The 26706-nt window shown below is 46.1% G+C and overlaps 2 protein-coding genes and 1 long non-coding RNA gene across 2 annotated transcripts in view; 1 reads left to right on the forward strand and 2 right to left on the reverse strand.

Moving 5' to 3' along the window:
• LOC140460757 (uncharacterized) overlaps positions 1–26706 on the forward strand; it is a 216668-nt gene that overhangs the window by 49240 nt on the left and 140722 nt on the right. The window lies entirely within an intron of this gene.
• LOC140460736 (uncharacterized) overlaps positions 1–26706 on the reverse strand; it is a 247628-nt gene that overhangs the window by 16507 nt on the left and 204415 nt on the right.
• LOC140460814 (uncharacterized) lies at positions 13442–18147 on the reverse strand. Its single transcript, XR_011954354.1, has 3 exons — positions 17975–18147; positions 16294–16431; positions 13442–14603 (listed from the first exon to the last, which is right to left on the reverse strand). It is a non-coding gene; the product is annotated as an uncharacterized lncRNA (long non-coding RNA).

A 26706-nucleotide genomic window follows, 5' to 3' on the forward strand; every position in this document is an offset into this window, starting at 1 on the left:
TCAGTCAAAAAATGTGGCGCTGGAAAAGCACAGCAGGTCAGGCAGCATCCGAGGAGCAGGAGAGTCAATGTTTCGGGAATAAGCCCTTCATCCGTTGATTTTGAAACTTCAGTCTTCAGATTTTCATATACTCTGCATAAAGAGATTACAAAAGTCATCACTATCAGTGTAGGGTAGAAATTCAGAACAAGCAATTCTACTTTCTGTGGAATAATCTTTTGTTGTTCCACAAAATTGAAAGCACCATCCCACTCTTCCCTTCCCCTCTGTTCTCACTCCGCTCTAACTAATTCCCCTGAAGGTGCTGATTCAGGATCTTACAGGGGCAGAAAAAGCAAAAACATCAAGACTGACATCTCTCTGAATTTTGGATACCTCCACCTGAAAGTTAATATCTTTCACAACACTGGGATCCTGCTGAGAGTGAGCAGGTCTGATTTTGGGAAGCAATACAAAAGTGTCAATTCAGGGTGAACCTGCAATGCAGCTTCTTGAGGAAGGACCAGACACAAAATGGTTAATGACCCCGAAAAGGTGGGAGCAAAATGAGACATCAAGGCATTAACACCGACACACTTCAGACAAACTCTTCTGCTTCCAGTCAGGGCAAAACATGCTCTGAAAGTCCAGCCTTCACAACCACACTTCTGCTTTCACTGAAGACAATTAGAGTCACACAGCACGGAAACAGACCCTTTGGCCCAACCTGCCCAGATATCCTAAATTAATCTAGTCACATTTGCCATCACTTGGCCCCTATATGGGCCGGGTGCTGGCAGCTGGGACGAAATTGGGTTAGCTCTCTTGTCAGCAAGGACGAGTTGGACCGAAGGGTCTGTTTCTGTGCTGTACATCTCTATGACTCCAGTTTACCATCACTTGGCATCGACCCATCTGTACCCTTCGTATTGAGATGCCCGTCCAGGAGCCTTTTAACTTGTCATCGTACCAGCACCCACCACTTCCTCTTGCAGCTCACTCCATCGCTCAAGCGACTCCACGTTGAAAGCGTCTGGTCTGGTGCACCAGATGACACCAGGATAATCTCAGATCATTTTCAGATCGCATCGATACTCAGTCAGTGACTTTCCCGATCAGGATGTTGTACGTGATCAAACAGGTCAGTGGGTAGGCGATCCCCCACCTCTTCGTTCAAGTATCTCTACAAGAACTCCCTTGCTGGAGGGTCCCTTGGAGACACTTCAACTGGACTTCATTGAGTTGGAGAAATGAGTTGAGTTGCTATAAATATGTTTTGCTTATTGTTGATGTCTTTTTGAAGTGGATTGAAGCCTACCCTCCTCCTAACGCTACTGCTGAGACTGTGGTGAAGATTTTGTTTAAGGAAATAATTCCCCCCTTCAGTATACCTGCGTGTATTAGCTCAGATAATGGACCACACTTTGCATATAATATTAACGGAGAACTCTGTTCCCAGCTTTGTATTTGTCGGCAACTGCATGGTGCTTATCATCCTCAGGTGACCGGCCTTGTTGAATATTTTAACCAGACTCAAGACTAAACTTGCCAAATTAATGGCCGAGTCTGGCCTCTCCTGGTTATGTTAATCCCTGTGGCCTTATTCCAGATGTGATCCATGTCTGCGGGCAAGACACGACTGTCTCCAGCTGAGAGTCTCTCTGGTCACCCCCTCCGTACCCCTTGGAACGATTCGGCTCCCTTCTCAGTCCACGTCCACCACATGACCAAAGCAATCGTTGGTTATGTTCTTGCTCTCACCAATGTTATGCGTGCCTTTCACTCCCAGGAGCGTGTGACCTACAGCGATGTTCCCTCCCTTTCAGCCTCGTCACGGGTAGAGCCCGGTTTGTTGGTGCTCGTCAAGAACTGGACTGGCAAAGGTCTCCACCCTCGTTGGGATGGCCCCTTCCAGGTTTTACTTCCCACCCCTACGGCGGTCACAGTCGCTGGGCGCTCAGCTTGGGTCCAACTGCGCCATGGTAAATTGATTGACCGCACCAATCAAAAGGGGGAAAGACGAGGAGAGAATACTGGAATCTGAACAAAAAGGAGTGGACCCTGTCCATTTGGGTTTTTGAATCTTGCTGTTGTTCTAATGTTAATCTTATTACAGATACTTGAACTAAGAGGAGGGACATGTGGGGGATCACTTATCTCCTCACCTTTCTGATCACGTACAACATCCTGATGGGGAAAGCCACTAAGTATGGATGGGACCAGGAATGATCAGAGATTATCCAGCACCCATACTGAGGAGATGTCGTCCAGTACGCCGGACCAGACCCCTTTGACGTGTGGAACGTGATGAAGATTGATTATTGTAATGGACTCTTCCATCAGAAAGACCAGATGGTCCATCTGGACAGTAGAAATCAGGGGGAGTTACCATGGCGTTACCGAACCTGTCTTTTTGATTTTATCTGCAGACGCAAGCCTAGTGAGGATAAAAATGATCAACCCCGCCATTATGGTAAATATTTTAAGGACGCCCAGGAACACCATCCCTTTTTGTAGGACGGGCCGATTCGAGAAAAGGGAAGCCTGATAGGGGAAACTCCTCAATCCACAAGGAACTTATTTATACAGGCCCACAGAACGCTCTTCACCCCAGAGGCAGTAGTATGTTACTCCTCTCTATCGGGAGATGACTGACTTGCCCCGTCCCCAGTCCCCGAATCCAATCTATTCGTCAGACTCCCTCCTGCCGACCCTCCGCGGTAATTAACTCCCATCCCTGAGCTGACAGGGTCTGCTCCCGCCCTGGATTCACTCCCATTGCTCCAAGTGAACAGATTTTCCCGCCCCACCATTTGCCCAGACGGAGGGATTTTCATTCATTCAGTGTCACTTCCGCGTTGTGACGTCACAATAGGAGCGGGTGGGCGGGGCCAAGCCGGGCGCACGCATTGCGCCTGCGCTGTCCTGCCCCGCACCGTTTGCAACCATCCCTTCGCTTCAGAGAATCCCCACAGTGTGGGAGCAGGCCACTCGGCCCAACGAGTCCACACCTAACCCTCTGAAGGGGAACCCACCCATACTGCTCTACATTACCCTGACAAATACACCTAACCTGCACATCTCTGGGCACTATGGGTAATTTCGCACGGCCAATCCCAATCAAGGCCAGTGAGCAATGTAGTGATGTGGGAAATGAACATCACAGAATGATGGAGACAAGGAGAGGAAATGTACCAGCAATTAAATCTGGATTGCAAAGATCTAAACCGAAAACAGGGTGTCTGCATGTGTGCTGCACTGTTACAAAAGTGAATGAATTGACTGCACACAGTGAAGAGAATAATTATGGTCTGAGACTCCTTACAGAGACGTGGCTTCAGGATGACAAGGATTAGTCCTTGAACATCGAGGGGGTAGTCAAACGGGAAGCTAGGTGAAGGTAGAGGGTTGGCATTGCAAATCAAAACACTGATCACAGTAATCCGGTGTCAGGTCGGATTTCAGGTCCTGGCTTCTCCGTCCTCTGTTGATCTCCCTGTTCTCACACAGCAAGATGTTCAGCTCTGCTGAAGTTTTGATTCCCCGAAACCCCACCCCTCAACCCCTTTACACCTTCCAGAACAATACAACATTCAGTCAATCGAAACCCAATCCACTGCCTCCCAGCCTGACAACCGACCAGTCACAGAGTGTAGTCGTACCAGGGAATCAAACAAGAAAAGTGAAACAAAAAAAATAGAAATAAATACGTGCTCATGCTTAATGTTTGTCAATAGGAAGTAAACCAGAAATAGGGGTCTCCCAGGATTCTGATAGTGCCCTACTTGAGGAATTCTCTTTCCCTTACATGTAACTGTTAGTACGTAGCTATGATTTACAACAATATTTACACCAACAGAAATAAAGCATCTGTTACCAAACAGACAGAGATACACAGCACGGAAATAAACTTTTTTGCTGTAAGTATACACAAGTCCTTGGGGGTGAATTTGCATTTGCAGAATTATATTTTCAGATAAATTCTATTTTGCTTAAAAATGCACAATCTGCAAGCTGTCAGAACATATTGTATTTTATAAATTCCTACTTTAGAAACAGAACTAGTCAGATTCAAGGTGGGGATAAAGACAGACTCTGACTTTTAACGCATTGTCTGAGCTGAGATTGGATTAGATTCCCTAGAGTACGGAAACAGGCCCTTTGGCCCAACAGGTCCACACTAACCTTCCAAAGAGTAACCCACCAGGCCTCATTCCCCATATTTACCCCCTGACCAATGCATGTAACACACTGGGCAATTTAAGCATGGCCAATTCACCTCACCTGCATAGTTTTGGATTGTGGGAGGAAACCGGAGCACCTGGAGAAATCTCATGCCGACACGGGGAGAATGTGCAAACTCCACACAGACTGTGGCCAGTGGCTGGAATTGAACCTGGGTCCCAAGCGCTGTGAGGCAGAATTAAGAACCACTGAGCCACCGTGCCGCCCAGATGTTGTTACCTTTTGTTATAAAACCTTATGTTATCGAGATTTACATATGAATGGTAGTTGCAACCCACTGTAAAAGATGAGAGGGGTAACAATCCAGATTTGTTCAATATATCATTTCAGTAGCAGGACATTGTCATGTTTTTCCATAAATTCTGTGCGTTCTGATCTTATACTCCGCAACCACCTGATGATAGAGCAGTGCTCCGAAAGCTAGTGCTACTTCCAAATAAACCTGTTGGGACATAACCTGGTGTTACGTGGTGTTTAACTTTGTCCAGGTTCAGGTGGATTGACCATGTTAAGTTACCCAGTGTTCAGTGGCTTCGGTTGGATTGGCTGTGCTAAATTACCCATGGTGTCCAGGTAGGTGCAGGTTAGAGTGGATTTGCTATGCTAAATTACCCATAGTGCCCAGTAACATGCAGATTAGGTGGGCTAGCCATGGGAAATTCACAGTAATAAAAGCAGGAGTCAACCATTTTGCCCATCCAGCCTGCCCCGTTCTTCATTGTGATCATGGCCGATCTATCCATCGTCTCAGCTCCTCCTAGCAGCATTGCCCCAACTACCCTTAATTCCCCAACCATGCAAAAACCCATTTTGATTATACTTAATGAAGACAATTCCATAGATTCACTATAGTCCAGGAAGAGAAGTAGTCCTCACTTTCTCCTCCTCATCTCTGTCCTAAATCTACTCCCCCTAGTCTTGAGGTCTGGTCTTACCCACCAGCAGAAATGACTGGATAGGGTACGGCTTCATCCCCACAGTGTAATGAATTCCCACTTTCCACCAAAATCTGGGATGTACTCACTCACTCAGTCGCTGTCTCACAACTGCAAGATTTCATTGTAACTTCTTCTGCTCCCAGTAAGGACAAAACATCTTTGAAAGCTGCTCTGAAAGTCCAGTCTTCACAACCACACTTCTGCTTTCGCCAAAGACGATTAGTGTCGTACAGCACAGAAACAGACCCTTTGGTCCAATTCATCTGATCAGATATCCTAAACTAATTTAGTCTCATTTGTCTGCATGTGCCCCATATCCCTCCGAACCCTTCCTATTCATATCCCCATCCAGATGCTTTTTAAATGTTGTAATTGTACCAACCACCACCACTCCCTCTGGCAGCTCGTTCCATACATGCACCACTCTCTGTGTGAAGTTGCCCCTCAGGTCCCTTCGAAATCATTCCCCTCTCACCTCAAACATATGCCCTCGAGCTTTGGACTCCCTTACCCTGGGGAAAAGACCTTGGGTATTCACCATATCCATGCCTCTTACAAACGTTTATCAGGTCACCCCTCAGACTCTGATGCTTCAGGTGAGGGTCTAAAATTTGAATTTAGGGTATTGTCAGACTCAACAAGTATATGTAGATTTTTACTAACCACAAAATGGCTTTTCAATTTAAAATAATACACAAAATGGCTGAGAATAATGATTGAACTCTGTGAACTTGTCCTGCTGTTTTGCAGAACTAAGCTACAATCCAAAGATAAGAGGACAATGGAGTTTGTTTAAAATGAACACGGACACATTAATTGACCATTTGAACTAACCTTGAGCTGCTACCATGGCATGATGATTTATGTAATTAAGACCCCTTTCCCAGGAAATATCACTGGATTAACCTGCTCTAAATCATGTCACCTTATTACATTTGATTGGTCTTTTCTTGTAATTAAGGCTGTACTGTCTCTTAAAAAACCAAAACAAATAACGTGTCATTTTCAAATGTAATTGCACAACTTCGCCATGGAACACAGAAGCTTTAATCACTGTGTTGTTGGACAGAATTGGGTCAAGCTGCCATATTAAACTGATAACCTTGCTTTGTACAGACTGCATTTCATTGATTCTTTAGACCAATTGCGAACCCAAAGGGCCCTTAAGAGGGGTCTAGATCTTCACTCTGGATAGTTTGACCTGGCCAATTAACCCGAACCTGCACATTCCTGGGAACTATAGGTAATTTAGCATGGCCAATCCATTCTAAGCTGCGCATCCCTGGACACTGAGCACTTTAGCATGATCAATCCAACCTAACCTGGACAAAGTTTAAAAAAAATCACACACACCCGGGTTATTGTCCAACAGGTTTATTTGGAAGGACCAGCATTTGGAGTGCTGCTCCTTCATCAGGTGGTTGTGGAGAATAAGATCATAAGGTACAGAATTTATAGAAAAACATTACGGTGTCCTGCCACTGAAATGATATATTGAACAAACCTGGATTGTTAAGCCTTTCATATTTCAGAATGGGTTGCAGGTATCATTAATATGGAAATCCCAGAACTTCCTGAAAGACACTTTCTTGAAATAACTTAAGGTTTTATAACAAAAGGTGTCATCTCAGCTTAGACAATGCATTAAAGGTGTGAGGTCAGAGTCTGCCTGTATCCCAATCTTGAATCAGACTGGTTCTATTTCCAAAGTGGAATTTACAAAATATTACTGGATTGACTGCCTGCGTGAACTGCCGAGTCTCATCCACCAGCTGAAATAAATGGATAGGGTTGGACTTCATCCCCACAGTGCAAAGAATTCCCATTTTCCACCAAAATCGCAGATGTACTCCCTTTACTCAGTTGCTCTCTCACAAATGCAAGATTTCATTGTATTCTTCTACTCCCAGTAAGGGCAAAACATCTTCGAAAGCTGCTCTGAAATTCTAGTCTTCACAACCACACTTCTGCTTTCACCAAAGACGATTAAGAGTCATACAGCATGGAAACAGACCCTTTGGCCCAACTTGTCCGTGATGACCAGATATCCAAAATTAATCTAGTCCCGTTTGCCAGCATGTGACCCACACGGCTCCAAACCATCCCGATTCCTGTACCCAGCCAGATGCATTTTAAATATAATCGTACCAGCCTCCACCAATTCCTCTGGCAGCTCGTTCCACGCATGTACAACGGTCTATGTGAAAAGGTTGTCCTTCACGTCTCTTTTAAATCATTCCCCTCTCACCTCAAACATATGTCCTCTAGCTTTGGACTCCCCAACCCTGGGAAAATTCCTGATGAAGGGCTTTTGCCCGAAGCATCGATTTTCCTGTTCCTTGGATGCTGCCTGACCTACTGTGCTTTTCCAGCACCACTCTGATCCAAACTCTGGTTTCCAGCATCTGCAGTCCTCCCTTTTGCCTAGATCGAACCCTCTACCTGTCTCCACCTGTGCCCACTTCACCACCCAGCACACCCTTTATCTGCATCGCCCCCTACACCCATCCCCAATCCTGAAGAAGGGTTACACCCGAAAAGTTGACTTCTCCACCTCCTGATACTGCCTGACTTGTTGTGTTCTTCCAGCCTCCTACCTATGTATCTTGCCAATTGAGACACAGACCTGGAGCACCGTTTCCAGAGTCTGTCCCCATCCCGACACACTCCCTTTCCTTTTAGTTGCTGCAAGTCAACAACTGAATCCCAGAATAAAAATAAATGGAAAAGGTGACAAGAGAAGAGAGTGCCGTACTCCCAGATAATGGACAGAGGGAGGAATTTGCAGTCTGGGATGAAGCTCAATGTTCATTCAGACACGAGCAGCAACAGCTTCAGAACCTCATGGTCCAACTTCCGCATTCAGACAATGGGGTGACTCTGATTGGCAGGAGGACCAACGTCCTTCCGGTCCTCCAGGGCTCCCTATTGGGCAATCAAAAAGAAAGGTCGCGCGCCTTTTTTCACGCAGAGTGACGAGCATGCCCACTAGTTTGCTGACACCGACGAACATGCGCAGTGTGCTCTTTGGGATGTTGGTGTTTCTGACAGATTTTAAGTGCCCAAATGCCAACAGGGAGCCACAATTTTTTTTTCCCTTGTGTATCGACATTTTATTGCTTCCACATTGCATCTGACTCCTCAACTTTTGTGTGTCTTTTGTCCTTGTTGAGAGAGAGTGTGCCCCAGTGAGCTGTCTATGGGATGGAGCTGTAACCAGTTACACAGACTGAAGTAACATTATAGTTGTCGCAGTAGAGGGTGACTGTACACGTTTCCTGAGTGTGATCACAGTTTCAATTGTTCATCAGAAACAGGGAGCTAAAAGGACACCAGAACGACAGAGAAATCGTGGAAATGCGGGGACTGTGCTAACGGATTCCATTCCCTGTCGGTCCATGAGATTTATCAGCTCAGTCACAGTGCGGAGAGGCAGTTCTTCAAAACATTATTACAACATTATTTCCCATTGACAAAAACACATTCACGCTGCCTGATTACCTTGAACTTGTACAAGTGCCCTGTCATCACATCTTTAATCATAGCTTTGAACATTTTCCCTATGACATATGTTAAGGTAAATGGTCTGCAGTGTCCTGTTCTCGGTCTCCCTTTTTGAAGAAAGGAGTTTTCCAATCTACAGAAACCTTCCCTGAAACTAATGACGTTTGGAAAATTAAACCAATGCATTAACTATATCACCAGCTAGTTTTTCTTTCAGGGTCTAGATGAAATCCTTTGGACCCCTGGGACTTGTGAGCTTGTAGTTCCAACAGTTTACTCAGTACTACTTCCCTGGTAATTGTAATTGTCTTCAGTTCCTCCTTCCCTTTCAATTCCTGATTTCCAGCTAGTTCCAGGCTGTTACTTGTATCCTCTCTAGTGAAGACAGATTCAAGCTCTTTTTAATTCACCGACCATCTCTTTATCCTCCGTTATTGAATCCCCAGACTCATTTTTTACAGAACCAACACTTAGCTTTTCTTAAAAAAGTAAACAAAGTGATGAAACTTTCCTTCCTGTTTTTATATTTTTGGCTAACTTTCTAACTCTAATTGCTGTTCTCCTGCCTCCATTATTCCTGATGTTTGCCCCAGCTCTCAACTCTCACATCAACCTGTCTGCATATTCTATGGAACTGACCTTGGTTAAGTGTTGCAAAACACACAAGGGCAAATTTTTCATCTCCAGAAAGTCTTAATACTGAACACGATAACATTCACTTTGAAATATTGTTCATTCAAACTTCACAAGCACACCCTCCAGATTCCAAATCCCACAATGACACCCAGTTTTGTGATGACCTTTAATTTTGAAGAGAAATTTGAATATCCAGTGATTAACTGGAAGAACTGTTCGAGGTTTTCACATTTTTAAACAAAAACAAATCAGCTGGATTAATTCAGCAGAATAGCACGTATGGCTTTAAATTGTAAATTTAGTTTTCTTTTGAGTGACAGAGCAGGTCCACACCAGATGAGGATCTAATACCTAGATTTAGCCTCTTGTCAGGAGCTTTTAATAACCTCAAAATAGCATCTCAATATAAAGTAATGTAGGCTTCAGGCTGCAAATTAACATGTTTAAAATGGCTAAAAGCTGCATTTCTGCATTCCTGAGCTAACTGAATTGCAGATTAAGCAAACAATGCCTTCTTCATTGTATGGATCTAATTAAGACATTACTAACCATCCTAGCTAACCTTGAAGCACAAGTATAAGGACATTGTTCCCAGGAAATATCATTGGGTTCGTGGGCAGCACGGTGGCACAGTGGTTAGCACTGCTGCCTCACAGCGCCAGAGACCTGGGTTCAATTCCCACCTCAGGCAACTGACTGTGTGGAGTTTGCACGTTCTCCCCGTGTCTGCGTGGGTTTCCTCTGGGTGCTCCGGTTTCCTCCCACACTCCAAAGATGTGCAGGTCAGGTGAATTGGCCATGCTAAACTGCCCGTAGTGTTAGGTAAGGGGTAGATGTAGGGGTTGCGCTTCGGCGGGTGCGGTGTGGACTTGTTGGGCCGAAGGGCCTGTTTCCACACTGTAAGTAATCTAATCTGTTGTCCACTATGTAACTTTATTACATTTTATTGGATTATTCTGTAATTAAGGCTGTACTGTCTCTTAAAAAACATATGAAAATTGATATTTTATTCCAAGTTAATCACACAGTTTCTCCAAGGAACACAGAATCTTTTAATATCTGTGTTGCTGGACAAATCTTTGCCCGGCCGTTACAAATTAAAGTGTGAAACCTTGCTGAAGCAGACCATAATCCTAGTGTTCATTTGACCGATCTCGGAACTGAGAGACCCCTCCCGGGGGTTGAGATCTTCAACTCTCACTGTGCTTTTGGTGTGACCCATGATTACAGAGACTTGTGGGAACGGAGAGGATTTTTAACCCTCATGGGGCAGACGAACACTAATGCTGTTTTGTCCAATCAATCTGGCAGCTATCAAGATGTTCAGCTCATGCCGAGGCAATGGATACAGTCTCCAAAGGAATGAGCAGATGGATGCTGCTGCCAAGCGGGCAGCCTGACACCTCAAACCTCTGGTCCCATTGGGTCCCCAGCAAAACCCCGACAGAGACAATATGGGGATAGAAATGCCAGGCCTGGGTATGGGACTGAAATCACAGGGTGCGCCCCCTGCTGAGCAGCACAAACTATGGCCTCAAACAGGGTACTCCCTCGATACTCAAACCGAAATGTGGGTGACCCCTGATGGACTACTTTGTGTTCCTTCTTTGCCTCTGCCTTTTTCAATTGATTATGTGCAGTATTGTACACACCTGGGCAAGGAGGGAATGGTTAATACTGTATTACAAACCTGGTGTCACCCAGATTTCCAGAAAGCAGATAGGAAAAGAGCTGAAGCATGTTTAATTTGTAAACAAACAAGATGCAAGGTTTAAGAGGGATGCCCTAAGGTTGTTAACCACCTCCTTGCGTGGTTGGGCCTTTTTACTTGTCTACAACTTGCTTTTAGAGTCATAGAGATGTACAGCATAGAAACAGACCCTTTGGTCCAACCCGTCCATGCCGACCAGATATCCCAATCCAATCTAGTCCCAGCTGCCAGCACCCAGCCCATAACCCTCCAAACCCTTCCTATTCATATACCCATCCAAATGCCTTTTAAATGTTGCAATTGTACCAGCCTCCACCACATCCTCTGGCAGCTCATTCCATACACGTACCACCCTCTGCATAAAAAAGTTGCCCCTTAGGTCTCTTTTATATCTTTCCCCTCTCACCCAAAAGCTATGCCCTCTAGTTCTGGACTCCCTGACCCTAGGGAAAAGACTTAGTCTATTTATCGTTTCCATGCCCCTCCTAATTTTGTAAACCTCGATAAGGTCACCCCTCAGCCTCCCATGCTCCAGGGAAAACAGCCCCAGCCTGTTCAGTATCTCCCTTTAGCTCAGATCCTCCAACCCTGGCAACATTCTTGTAAATCTTTTCTGAACCCTTTCAAGTTTCACAACATCTTTCCGATAGAAAGGAGACCAGAATTGCATGCAACATTCCAACAGTGGCCGACCAATGTCCTGTACAGCCACAACATGACCTCCCAACTCCTGTACTCAATACTCTGACCAATAAAGGAAAGCATACCAAATGCCTTCTTCACTATCCTATCTACCTGCGACTCCACTTTTGAGGAGCTATGAACCTGCACTCCAAGGTCTCTTTGTTCAGCAACACTCCCTAGGACCTTACCCTAATCAGTCCTTGCCTTTCCAAATACATGTACATCCTGTCCCTCAGGACTCCCTCCAACAACTTGCCCACCAATGCCATCAGGCTTACTGGACTCCCACCCTTCTTAAACAGTGGAACCATGTTAGCCAAGCTCCAGTCTTCCGGCACCTCACCTGTGACTATTGATGATAATATCTCAGCAAGAGGCCCAGCAATCACTTCTCTAGCTTCCCATGGAGCTCTCGGCTACACCGGATCAGGTCCTGGGGATTTATCCACCTTTATGTTTGAAGACATCCAACACTTCCTCTTCTGTATTTTAGGGTGTCGGTTAGGGTGGATTGGCAGTACTAACTTACCCATAGTGCCCTGGGATGTGCAAGTTAGGATAGATTAGCCATGGGAAATACAGAGAAATGGGTTAGGTATGGGTGGGATGCTCTTCAGAGGGCCAGTGTGGAATAGATGGGCTGAATGGCCTGTTTCCACATTGTTGGGATTCTATGACCCTCCCCACAAAGGAGCATTTTATCGGCATCTATCCTGTCAAGCCCCTTTCAGAAATCTATTGGTTTCAATAAGATCACTTCTGGTTCATAGAGGTAGACAGCACAGAAACAGACCCTTCGGTCCAACTCGTCCATGCCGACCAGGATTCCCAAACTAAACTAGTCCCACTTACTTACATTTGGCCCATAATCCTCTAAACCTTTCTATTCATGTACCCATCCGAATGTCGTTTCAATGTTGTAACTGTCCCCGCATCTACCACTTCCTCAGCAAGTTAATTCCATATGCAAACCACCCTGTACCAAAATGTTGTCCATCAGGCTCCTTTTAAATATCTCTCCCCTCACTTTTAAAAAATATACCTCCTAGTTTTGAGCACCTCTACACTAAGGAAGAGCCCTTTGCTATTCTCCTTACCTCCACTCTTCATGATTTTATCAATCTCAATGACATCACCACTCAACCTCCTGCACTTCAGTGAAAAGTGTCCCAGTCTCTCCTTATAACTCAACCCCTCCAGTGCTGGCAATGTCCTGGTAAATCTTTATTAAACCCTCTCTAATAGTACTCTTCCTATTACAGGGCCACCAAAACTGTACTCAGTACTCTCCAAGTGGCCTCACCAACATCCTGTACAAGCTCAACATGATGTCCCAACTCCTATACTCAATGGGGTGAACAATGAAGGCAAGTGTGCGAAACACCTTCTTGACCACCCTGTCTCCCAGTGATGCAGCTATGCACCCGAATCCTCCCATGTCTCTGTTCTCCAACAAGACTCAAGGCCCTACCACTACCTGTATAGGTCCACCCTTCCTTGTTTCAGCAAAATGCAACCCTTTGCTTTTATTCATACTTCTCTCATACATATACACACACATACACCCCCCAACACTCTCACAGGCTTATACTCTTTACCAAGCATGCACACAAACTCACATGCACACACACAAATAACTCTGAATTTGAATTGGCAGAATTATGTTTGCAGACACATTCTACTTTGCTCAAAAAGTGCGAAACTGCAGGCAGTCAATCCATGTAATATTTTATAAATTCCTACTTTGGAAATAGAACCAGTCTGATCCAACCCAACTTTGTTACATCTTCAGATCCCCCTGCAAAAAGGCAGAGAAAAAGTAGCTGCTTTTTAAACAGCTCAAGGTCAAAGTACATACACTCCACCACCCCCCCAAGTTCTTTACTATTGGTTAGCACCCAGTCGTCCCTTTGTAATTGGATCCTTGGTACAGCTGTAACCAGGAGGATGTGTTGCCTCCTCACTCAGCAATTTCAATCCATACTCTGTCCCCAAGTAAGTTTCTCCCCTCTCATTTGCCGAGCGAGGAGGGGTGGGGCAGTGTAGCGTCAACCACACTGTTGTGGACATGGAGTCATGTGTAGGCCAGACCGGGGAAAGGATGCAACTTGGCCATCACAGTTTCAATTCCCCTCCAGGTGAACTCGCTGGTGCCTCCGCAGGCCGGAGGAGCAGGTGTAAGCCTTCTTGCACTGACAGCAGGTGAACGGCCTCTCCCCCGTGTGGACCCGTTGGTGGGTCAGCAGGGTGGAGACCTGGGTAAAGCACTTCCCGCACTCTGGGCAGCTGAAGGGCCTCTCCCCTGTGTGAACCCGTTCGTGGGTCAGCAGGGCGGAGGAATTGCTGAAGGCCTTCCCGCACTCGGGGCAGGGGGACGGCCTCTCCCCGGTGTGGCTGCGCCGATGAGAGTCCAGGGTAGATGGGAAACAGAAGCTTTTCCCGCAGTCATCACACTTCCATCGTTTCTCCAAAAGGTGGGATTTCTCCGGTTTATCCATGACTAAAGTTTCAGTTACACACAAACACGCATACAGCCCCTCCCTTCCGTCAATTCCTCTTCCCAGTCCGTATAACTGTTTCAGGCTCCACACTCAGTGCGCTGCAACAGTAGGGTCTCTCATCCAGTCCCACTGATGCTGAAAACATACGCAAACAGGAACCAAAAAGCTTTGCTCCTTCTCACAGAATCAGAGTTGAAAACCGTTGCGGTCCCGATGGATTGAGTGACTGTCAGACATTGACGTCAAAGTGAGGACTGCAGACACTGGAGAGTCAGAGTCAGAAAGTGTGGCGCTGGAAAATCACAGCAGGTCAGGCAGCATCCGAGGAGCAGGAGAGTCAATGATTTGGGCATAAGACTTTCATCTGTTGATTTTGAATCTTCCAACTTCAGATCTTCAAATACTCTGTAAAAAGGGATTACAAAAATTATCACTATCAGTGTAGGGTAGAAATTCTGAACAAGCAATTCTACTTTCTGCAGAATATTCTGTTCTTTTGTTGTTCCACAAAATTGAAAGCACCATCCCACTCTCCCTTCCCCTCTGTTCTCACTCCACTCTAACTAATTCCCCTGAAGGTGCTGATTCAGGATCTTACAGGGGCAGAAAACCAAAAACATCAAGACTGACATCTCTGTGAATTTTGGATACCTCCACCTGAAAGTTAATATCTTTCACAACACTGGGATCCTGCTGAGAGTGAGCAGGTCTGATTTTGGGAAGCAAAAAAATAGTGTGTCAATTCAGGGTGAACCTGCAATGCAGCTTCTTGAGGAAGGACCAGACACAAAATGGTTAATGACCCCGGGAAGGTGGGAGCAAAATGAGACATCAAGGCATTAACACCAATACACTTCAGTCAAACTCTTCTGCTCCCAGTCAGGGTCTGTTTCTGTGCTGTACATCTCTATGACTCCAGTTGCATTTACCACCACTTGGCCCCTCTCCTTCTGAACCCTTTGTATTCATCCACCCATCCAGTTGTCTTTCAACTGTTGGAATTGTACCACCCCCCACCACTTCCTCTGGCAGCTCATTCCATAAACGCACCACCCTCTTCATGAAAAAGTTGCCCGAGGTCTCTTTTACATCTCCCCCCCCCGCCCTCACCCTGAATCTATGACCCTCCAGTTCGGGATTGTCCCATCCTCATGATTTTATAAAAGTCTCAGACTCTGGCGCGATGGGGAAAACAGCTCCACCCCATCCTTCTGTCCCTCCTCTCCCGGGTAATTAAGACACATACCTGAGTTTGCAGAGTCTGCTGCCTCCTTGGATTCACTCCAGTTGCCACAAGTGAACAGATTCCCCCCCACACACTCCCAGGACGAAGAATTGCCCAGAGGGAGGGAGTCTCATGCAAACTGACAGGGCCACTTCCGCGTTGTGACGCCTTCAATGGATCAGGGTGGGGTAGGGAATGGGAAAAGGGGCGAGGAAGGGGTGGGGCGCGGCCGGCCGGCTGGCTAGCCTGCACCGCCCTCCACAGTTTGCAGGAATTCCTTCCCTTCACAGAATCCCCACGGTGTGGAAGCAGGCCACTCGGCCCGACGAGTCCACACTGACCCTCCAAAGGGGAACCCACCCACATCTATTCCCCTTCACCTGTTGCTCTACTCCCTGACTATCACACCCTAACCTGCACATCCCTGGGCACTATGGGTAATTTAGCAGAGCAATTTCCCCCCCTAAACTGGACAAATTTAAAAATCACAACACCACATTATAGTCCAACAGGTTTATTTAGAAGCACTCACTTTTGGAGCACTGTTCCTTCATCAAGTGGTTATGGAGAATAAGATCATAAGACACAGAATTTATAGAAAAACACGACAGTGTCCTGTCACTGAAATGATCCATTGAACAAACCTGGATTGTTAAGTCTTTCATCTTTTCAAATGGGTTGCAGGTTAGCAGTGCCAACCCTTTACCTTTACCAAGCTTCCCATTAGACAACACCCTCAATATACAGAATCTAATCCTTGCCATCCTGAAGCCATGTCTCTGTAAGGAGTCTCAGACCATAATTATTCACTTCAATGTGTGCAGTTAATTCATTCAATTTTGTTACAATGCAGCACACATTCAGACTCACCGTTTCAGTTTTTGTGATCTTTAGAATCCAGTTTTGATTGCTGGTACATTTACTCTCCTTGTCCCTTTCTCTAATATTCATTTCCCACATCACCTCACTGCTCACCGGCCTTGATTTGGATTGGCCATGCTAAATTGCCTATAATGATGACGGATGTGCAGGTTAGGTGGGTTAGCTGTGGGAAATGCAGGGTTACAGTTACATAGTGATAGAAGCAGGAGAAGGCCATTTGGCCCGTCCAACCTGCTCCGCCATTCATTAAGATCATGGCTAATCTATTCATCATCTGAGATCCTCTTCCTTGCATTGTCCCAACTACCTTTAATTCCCCTACCATGCAAAAACCCATCCAACTGTGTCTTGAATATACTTAATGAAGCTGCCTCCACTGCTTCCTGGGGCAGAGAATTCCATAGATTCACTACACTCCAGGAAAAGCAGTTCCTCCTCATCCCTGTCCTAAATTTACTCCTCCTAATCTTGAGCCTGGTTTCATTCACCAGCAGAAATGACTCAATAGGTAGGGCTTCATCCTCACAGTGCAACGAATTCCCACTTTGCACCAAAACCTCGGATTTACTCACTCACTCAGTTGCTGTCTCACAAATGCAAGATTTCATTGTAACTTCTGCTCCCATTAAGGGCAAACATCTTTGAAAGCTCCTCTTAAACTCCAACCTTCACAATCACCCTTCTGCTCTCCCCGAAGATGATTCGAGTCATACAGCACAGAATCAGACCCTTTGTCCATCCACACATCATTCCTGATGAAGTGCTCGGGACCGAAATGTCGACTCTCAAGGTCCTCAGATGTTGCCTGACCTACTGCCTTTTTCTAGCACCACACTTTGCCTCTGATCTCAAGCATCTGCAGTTCTCACTTTCTCCACATCCCAAAGTATCACCATTTAAATAATACACTGTCTTTCTGCTTTTTCTTTCCATAGCAAAGACTATAACTTCACATTGAGATACAGCATTTGCCACGTGTTTGTAAATTGTGGTCTTCTCTACTTCGGGGAGACTGAGCGTAAACTTGGGGAACGGATTGGTGAGCATCACAGCCGGGTCCGTAGATGCCGTCCGGACCTCCCAGTCACCATCGATTTTAATTCCCCTTCCCACTCCCTTTCTGACAAGAACATCTTAGCCTTCCTCTATTGCCACAACAAACCAAACTGCAAATTAGGGAACAAACCCCATCTTCCACCCGGGCAGCCTACAGCCTGCAGGACCCAACATCAAGTTCTCCAATTTCAAATAACCTCCCTTTCCATCCCCCGACTCCCTTCTCAGCCCCGTGCCTCTCACTACCACTCCTTCCTGTCACCAACCTGATTTCTTCCACCCAATGATTAATCAGGCCGGACCCTCTCCCTATCTTCACCTCTCCCCACTTTAGCCCCAGCCCCCAGCCCCCAGCCCCCAGCCCCAGTCCTGAAGAAGGGTTACACCCGAATTATCGACTTCTACACCTCTTGATGCTGCCTGATTTGCTGTGTCCTTCCAGCCTACTGCCTGTCTATTTTGCCAATTGAAACACAGACCTCGATCACTTTTCCATAGTCCGTCCCCTCCCTGGGTTCAATCCCTTTCCTTTCAGTTGGTGTAAGTCAACAATTGAACTCCGGAAAAAAGTAGAAATGGCAAAGGGGGCGAGAAAAGAGAGTGCGGTACTCACAGATCTGAGACAGAGGAAGGAATTTGCGGTCTGAGTGAAGCTCAATGTTGATTCAGAAAGAGAGGAGCAGGAGGAGCAGCTTCAGAAACTCATGGTCCAACTTCCGCATTCAGACAATGGGGTGGCTCTGATTGGCAGGAGGACCAGTTTTGTTCTGGTCCTCCACGGTTCCCTATTGGGCCATCAAAGGAAGGTCGCGCGCCTTTTTTTTTGCGGAAAGCGATGAGCATGCCCAGTGTTTAGCTGACACCGGTGGGCATGTGCACTGCGTAACTGACACCGGGAAACATGCGCAGTGTGCTCACTAGGGGTGCTGGTGTTCCTGTCAGATTTTAAGAGTCCAAATGCCAGTAGGACAAAAAAGGGGTCGAGCTACAATTTGTGTTTCCCTGTGATTCGACATTTTATTGTTTTTGCATTCTGTCTGGCTACTCAACTTTTGTCTGTCTTTTCCCCACGTTTCGCGAGTCCAGATATGGAGGGCACGGGTTTAGGGTGAGAGGGGAAAGATTTCTGAGGGGCAACCTTTTTGCACAGACGCTGGTTTCATCACCAGGTAATTAAACGTCTGGATATCAAACCTACAGCTCAGCGAGCAAACCTACACCTTAAACCTCAACCTGAGCTACAAACCTTGCAAAAATCATTTTAGGTATTCTCAATTTAGAAGATCAGCCATTTCTCACCCCTCCCGACTCCCAGGTAGAGTCATTACTATCCATTATCTCCCTCTTTCTCTCTCTGTCCTTTGAAGGGCTTGATACAGCGGTCAAAGATGGTTCGAGGCTCGAGAAAGGACGGTGTGGTGGGGGCTGGGGAGAAAAGAGACCGAAAGGATGGGGGACAGAGAGAGAGAAAATGGACGGGGGGCAGGGGGTGGGGGTAGAGAGAGACTAGGGGGTACAGAGAGAGAGAGAATGGGTGGGGTTGATAGAGAGATTGAGCGGGGGAGAGAGAATGGGCGTGGCGGAGAAGTGGGAGATGGCACAGGGCAGGGTGATACTAGGCACACAGACACACAAGATGGTCACTGAGCCATCAGTTGGCCAACTTGACGGACAAGATGGCCGCTGGATCACAATATGGAGAGAAACAGCAGAGCAGATACAGACACTGCCTGGGGCCACCAGAATGTTAGCACAATGGACTCACAACCCAGTGATTAGTTTAAGGCGGGTGGGGAGAGAATATTCATGAGTAATGAACACTGCCCGCCGAAGTGTCTGCGTCCAGCCAACACCTCTTATAGAAGTGCCAACAGCATGATACAGACTCAATACCAAATGGTAATAGCCAGGGCTGCAGGAATCCTCCTTCTCAGGGAGAGCAATTAGCGCCCATTACAACAACAATGGATTTCCATGCAGACATTGAAATGGACAATGTCTGCACTGAAACTGACAACGACTGTGCGGAAATTAACAAAGGTTGTGTTGGAACTGACAATGATTGTATCAACTATCAACGATTCTACAAGGATTACCATAAACAAATCATGTTACAAAGACAATAATCTCATCCCTGACCGATTGTATCACAAAATGTATAAAAGTCTCTTGACGTGTGCTCCGGGTCGAGAGAAGTCTCACTGTGCTGTTGGTGTCTTTCTCTCCCCGGAGCCCTGTCATGATGAATTCTGTCATTGAACCCCAATTCTGACTCCGAGCCTGGTGTTTTTCCCCACAACAGGGGAGAGAGAATGACGCGGGGGGTGGCAAATAGTGGGATGAGCGAGAGAGATTGGATGGTGGGGGCTGGAAGAATGGACATGGGACAGAGGGTGGGGTGAGAGAGAATAGATGGGGGCAGAGGGTGGGGTGGAGAGAGAATAGATGGGGGCAGAGGGTGGGGTGGAGAGAGAATAGATGGGGGCAGGGGGTGGGGTGGAGAGAGAATAGATGGGGGGCAGAGGGTGGGGTGGAGAGAGAATAGATGGGGGCAGAGGTTTGATAGAAGGACTAGTCAGGAGGCAGAGGGTGGGGAAAGAAACGACAGGGGTGCAGAGGGTTGTGTGAGAGAGAATGGACAGGGTGTTCGGATTATAGAGGGAGAATAGAAACGAAGCTGGGGGTGAAGAGAGAATGGACAGAGAGAGAGAATGTCGGGGGGAATGGACAGTGGGTGGAATGGACAGGGGGAGCTGTGGGTGTCAGGGGGAATGGACAAGGGGGAGCTGCGTGGTTAGCATTGCTGCCCCACAGCATCAGGGTGCCAGTTTTGATTCCAGCCTCGGGCGATTGCCTGTGTGGAGTTTGCACATTCTCCCTGTATCTGCATGGGTTTCCTCTGGGTGCTGCAGTTTCCACCCACAGTCCAAAGATGTGCAGGTCAGGTGAATTAGCCATGCTAAGTTGCCCATGGTGTTAGGTGCATTAGCCAGGGGTAAATGGGTCTGGGTGGGTTACATTTCAGAGGGTCGGTGTGGACGGGGTAGGCCGAAAAGCCTGTTTCCACACTATAGGGAATCTAATCAAAAAGAGGGGTGTCTCATATGTATTCCTTCAATTAGTTTTGAAATATTGTTTGTGTGTCATAATTGTTAAGGTATACCTGGCATATAGAGAGATGGCTATGGTTGTTGGAGGTCAGTCATCTCAGTTCCAGGACAACTCTGCAGGAATTCATAGGATAGTGTCTGAGGCTCAACCATCTTCATCATAAGGTCAGAGGTGGTGATATTCGCCAATAATTGCACAATGTTGAGCATGATTCACAACTCCTCACAAACTGAAGCAGTTCAGTTTGAAATGCAACAAGATCTTAACAATATCCAATGGGCTGATGAATGGCAAGTAACATATCTGCCATGCCAATCCCAAACAATGACTCATCCCCAAAAGAGATAATCTGACCACTGCCCCGTGATATTCAACAGTGTTACTGTCACGAAACATCCCACTATCAATGTTCTTGGGGTTTACCATTGACCAGAAACTCAGCTAGACTAATCACAGACACAATGGCAACAAGAGCAGGCAACAGGTCAGGAATACTATGGCGAGTAACTCGCCTCCTGACTCCCCAAACTCTGTCCATCTTCTACAAGGCACAAGTCAGCAGTGTAATGGAATACTCTCGCACCAGCTTGGATGGGTGCAGCTTCAACAGCATCCAAAAAGCTTGACACCATCCAGGACAAAGTCGCCTGCTTGATTGGCACCATCTCCTCATACATCCATTCCCTCTGTCCCATTGTTCAGAAGCAGTATTGTGTACGATCTACAAGATGCAACACAGAAATTCACCAAAGATACTTAGAAAATACCTTCCAAACCAACAACCACTTCCATCTAGAAGGACCAAGGCAACAGATGCTTGGGAACACAACCTGTTGACTTGGAAACACATTGCTGTTCCTTCAATGTTGCTGGGTCTAAATCCTGGAAAATCTCCCTCAGGACATTGTGGGTCACCGTACAGCGTGTGGACCACAGAAGGTTACCATCACCTTCTCAAGGGGAACTAAATGCTGGCCAGCCAGCGAAGCCCATGTAACACGAATAACTTTTAATAAATGATTGAAACGGAGGGTTGGAACCTGCAAACTAAACAAAAATCAACGTTCAGGTGGAACAGACGTCGGGCTTTGATTCGGTCCTTATTTGAGGACAGATAAAGAGCGATATACTGACACTGAACTGGAAATAGAGAGTTGAACACCTGTAGTGTTTCACTCAGTCTATCAATTGAAAATCGATTAAAGATTAGCTCTTGACGTGTACGTCCCCAATACATGAAAAAGGACGGTTAAGAAGGCATATGGGAGTCTTGATTTCATCTCTTTAATGGCTATTTTAGTACCCACAATCCCATGCGATCGACATACTGCTCTATCGGCCGTGAGCAGTGTTCATGGTGCGCATGTGTGGGATCGACATAGGGCCCCTCCCCTCGTCGTTCTGATGGACGGGGAGACCAATCTTTGGGAAACCCTCTAGGACCGGAAGGGGCCTGGTCCTCCTGCCAATCAGAACCTCCGCCACTGTCTGAATGCGGAAGGTCGACCATGAGCTTCTGAAGTTGCTGTTGCTCCTCTCTCTCTGAATGAAGATTGAGCTTCAGTCCAGACTGTAACTTCCTTCCTCTGTTTAACATCTGGGAGGACCGCACTCTCTTTTCTCGCCCTCTTTCCCATTTCTTTTCTCATCCTTGGGTTCAGCTGTTGGTTTGTAGGAGCTGAGGGGAAAAAGAAAGTCAATCGAGGTGAAGGGACAGACTCTGGAAAAGGTTGGTCTAGATCTGTGCCTGTTAATGTTTGACAGGCTTTGTTTCCTGAGCTTGATACAGTTACTTGTCTGGCAAAAAAGGATGGTGTCTTGATCCATGTTGGGGATGGAAGTGGATTATGCTGTGGGTGACTTGCTCGTAGTAGTCCAATAAGTATTAGATAAGTAATCATGACACACAAACCTTGGGTTATTGACTGTTTATTCGGAGCTCACGGGGAGAGCCAAGTCAACCTAATGGTCACAAGTCACTCTGACGAGAAACAGAGTTGTGTGATTTTCTAAGTTACAATCATTTAACAATTAGCAAACTGTTAATTGCAGGAAATTGAGCAAACTGAGGCACTTTGCCCAGTCACGTAGTGTCTGGACAGTGTTGGTTAGTAGCTGATGTGTGCAATAGGTCCTTGCAAAGAGAAAGATAATCCCATGCAAGGAAAGAATTTGTTTATCAGGTAACAGTACAGCTGCAAGACCGAGTGTCTCTGTTGAGTCTGGGAATGAAGGGTAGTTGGGACAATGCAGGGAGGAGGAGCTCAGACAATGGATAGATCAGCCCTGATCGTAATGAATGGTGGAGCAGGCTGGAAGGGCCAAATGGCCTACTCCTGCTTCTATTACTATGAAACTATAACCCTGCATCTCCCATGGCTAACCCACCTAACCTGCACATCCCTGGGCACTGTGGCCAATTTAGCATGGCCAATCCAAATCAAGGCCAGTGAGCAGTGTAGTGATGTGGAAAATGAACATCAGAGAACAATAGAAAGGGACAAGGAGAGTAAATGTACCAGCAATCGAAACTGGATACTAAAGATCACAAAAATTGAAACGATACATGGTGTGTCTGAATGTGTGCCGCATTGTAACAAAAGTGAATGAATTAACTGCACACACTGAAGTGAATAATTATGGTCTGAGACTGCTTACAGAGACATGGCTTCAGGATGGCAAGGATTGGATCCTGAATATTGAGGTGTAGTCAGATAGGAAGCGAGGTAAAGGCAGAGGGTTGGCACTGCTAATCAAAGCACTGATCACAGGGTAGTCTGGTGTAAGCTCGGATTTATGGCCTGATTTCTCTGTCCTCTGATCTCCCTGTTCCCACAGAGTAAGATGTTGGTCTATCCTCACCTTTGCTGGACTTCTGCTGAAGCTTTCATGCCTCTTTTACAGCTTCCAGAACAAGAAAACATTCAGTCAATCGAAAGCCAACCCACAATCTCAGCCTGTCACCATTCCAGATACAGAGTGTAGTCACAGCAGGGAATCAAACAAGAAAAATGAAACAAAATCAGAAATAAATAAATGCTTAATGTTTGTTCATTAGGAAGTAAACCAGAAATAGGGCTGTCCCAGGATTCTGATAGTGCCATACTTGAGGAATTCTCTCTCCCTTCTATTCGTACTGTTGGAGCAAAGTAACTCGTGTGTCAAATCGTTTAAAGTAAAGTAGTCAGGAGAGGAGACCTTGAGCAATTAACTAGCTTTATTCGTTGCCATGGGGAATACGTTAGTTCAAAATAAAGTCTGACGTAATCCAATAAAATAAAGAATGTTACATGTTTTATGTAAAACACAAGCCCCACTCTCCATTAATTATGCAACTGAGGGGCAGTCGTAAGGTTCACATACATTGTCCAGACCTACATTTCTTCATGTCTACAAAACTGAATGTTATCTTATACTGCAGGTTCAGCTCGGCTCTAATTACTGATAAGGGACAGAGAGAACCAATCCCATCATTCTATGAAGCAGCACAGTATGATGGCCTGAGGAGTAGAGACAGCCTGCAGCTGCAAGGTCAGGCTTTCAAAACAGAATTCCTTACTCTTCAATACTCTTTGCTACCTTCCCCACCCTCCTCCCTGACCTATCCCCTCCCCCATTCACCCATTGTACTCTTTGCTACCTTCCCCACCCTCCTCCCTGACCTATCCCCTGCATCCCTACCCCCATTCACCTATTGTACTCTATGCTACTTTCTCCCCACCCCCATCCTCCTCTCATTTATCTCACCACCCTGCAGGCTCTATTCCTGATGAAGGGTTTTTGCCTGAAACGTCCATTTTCCTGCTCCTCGGATGCTGCCTGAACTGCTGTGCTTTTCCAGCACCACTCTAATCAAAAGTGGAGTGGCCATGTTGAATTACCCATAGTGCCCAGGGATGTGCAGGTTGTGATGGATTGGCCATGCGAGATTACCCATAGTGCCCAGGGATGTGTAGGTTAGGGTGGATTGGCCATGCTAAATTACCCATAATGCCCAGGGATGCGCAGGTTGTGGTGGATTGGCCATGCTAGATTACCCATAGTGCCCAGGGATGTGCAGGTTGTGGTGGATTGGCCATGCTAAATTATCCATAGTGCACTGAGAAACGAACCCCACTTAATTAATAATTTTCAGTCTGAGTCAAAGAGTTCTGAAGCAGCACATTTATTCGAACATCTTGCAAGATGGATGTCTGTATGAAGAGAAACATATCCGACAGTAAAATACAGAGCTTTTTATACTTTTCTGAGGGCTCTCTCGGCACCCCTACACTGAGCAATAAACCGATCATAAGTGTTTATTTCATTCTATCCCTTTATTTAGTTATTACTTGTGCCCGTTATTCCTTCATTTGGTAATTCCCTGCACCCAAGCCTAAGCCTATCATACTTATTAATGATCTGGCTTGTTTTTCTTTAAATCTGCCTTATTTGGCTGTCCTTGTTCGTTCCAGCCTTCCTGTTATTTTATCCAGTTCCTCTTATCTTATCTAACCGTCTGACTTCTGAGATTATCCTTTACTATCTTGATAGTGGAAAAACCAGACCTACAAACTATGAGCTTATTACGAAATGCCCCGCTGCCCTTTTTTTGTGGTCAGCTACAAGTAATTTCTTAAAAGACCCTTGATATTCTTTAAAATCACCATATACCGGACAACCTGAAATTTATCTCTCAATCCCTCGCCCCCCCTGCCCCGCCCCGCCTGCCCGCCCCGTCCCACCGTCCCCCCGCCCGCGGCCCTGGGGCGACACTGAGCCTTCTGACCTCCTTGATTGTGTGGGTTTTTTGTTTTTGCAGAAGCAGGAAACAGATGGTTATAACTGTTTGTACGAGCACATCTAGTTTAATCTACACCCCCTCCCCTCACAGCACCTTTATCTGTTTGTCTGTAACATCTACCATTGTTTGCAGGCGCATTTCATGTATGCACATTTTAGCTAATACAAAAGCAATTATATATTTCCTTCACATAGCTTTCATTCTTGTTAACTCCACTGTTAGCTGAAACAATTATACCCTGGTGTTAGTTCATTTACTTTGCAGAAGCAATTATGGTTGCAGAAGTAACACTGCTTTACCTATATCCCACAGGGGTGACCCTACAACCTTGTATAAATAATGTGGGACATGGCGAGGGTAAACAGACAAGATCTTTTTTAGATTAGATTAGATTAGATTACTTACAGTGTGGAAACAGGCCCTTCGGCCCAACAAGTCCATACCGACCCGCCGAAGCGTATACCACCCAAACCCATACTCCTACATTTACCCCTTCACCTAACACTACGGGCAATTTAGCATGGCCAATTCACCTAACCTGCACATTTTTGGATCTTTGATCTGGGATTGCTCATTGGTTTAGGGTGAGATTTAAAAGAAACCTAAGGAGAAACTCCTATGTACAGAGGGTGTTGTGTGTAAAGAATGAGCTGCCAGAGGAAGTGGTGGCTACAATTATAACCTTTAAAAGGTATCTGGATGGGTATATGTTGGGAAACATTTAGAGGGACATGGGCCAAGTGCTGGCAAGTGGGACTAGATTGATTTAGGATATCTGGTCAGCAAGGACTGAAGGGACTGTTTCTGTGCTGTACATCTGTGATTCTGGCTTGCCACTAATGTTTGTCACGTCTGTATGTTCAGGTTCTCCCTGGTGTTGGTGTTAACGCCTTGGTGTCTTATTTTGCTCCCCACATCCTGGGGACATTAACCATTTCCTATCTGGTTGTTCTGATCTGGACCGCTGTCCGGATCTTTGGATTTCTGGGATTGGTCAATAAACACACCTGGAAATGACTCTTTGTCAATCATACAAGCAATAGTTTATTCTATGATAAGACCGGGTCGGTAGACTCTGATCAGCCCAGAAGGATTAGATTAGATTCCCAACAGTGTGGAAACAGGCCCTTCGGCCCAACCAGTCCACACCGACCCTCTGAAGAGTAGCCCACCCAGACCCATCTCCCTCTAACTAATTCACCTAACATTACGAGCAGTTTAGCATGGCCAATTCACCAAACCTGCACATCTTTGGATTGTGGGAGGAAACCCACGCAGACACGGGGAGATTGTGCAAACTCCACACAGCCAGCCCCCCGAGGCTGGAATCGAACCTGGGACCCTGGTGTTGTGAGGCAGCAGTGCTAACCACTGAGCCACCGATGAGTACTCCTAGAGTGCCAAAAGAATCCGCCGACTTTTACAGAGTTTGGATAGAACTTATGTACATT

The sequence above is a fragment of the Chiloscyllium punctatum genome, chromosome 36 (assembly GCF_047496795.1).
Source record: "Chiloscyllium punctatum isolate Juve2018m chromosome 36, sChiPun1.3, whole genome shotgun sequence".
Taxonomy (NCBI): Eukaryota; Metazoa; Chordata; class Chondrichthyes; order Orectolobiformes; family Hemiscylliidae; genus Chiloscyllium; species Chiloscyllium punctatum.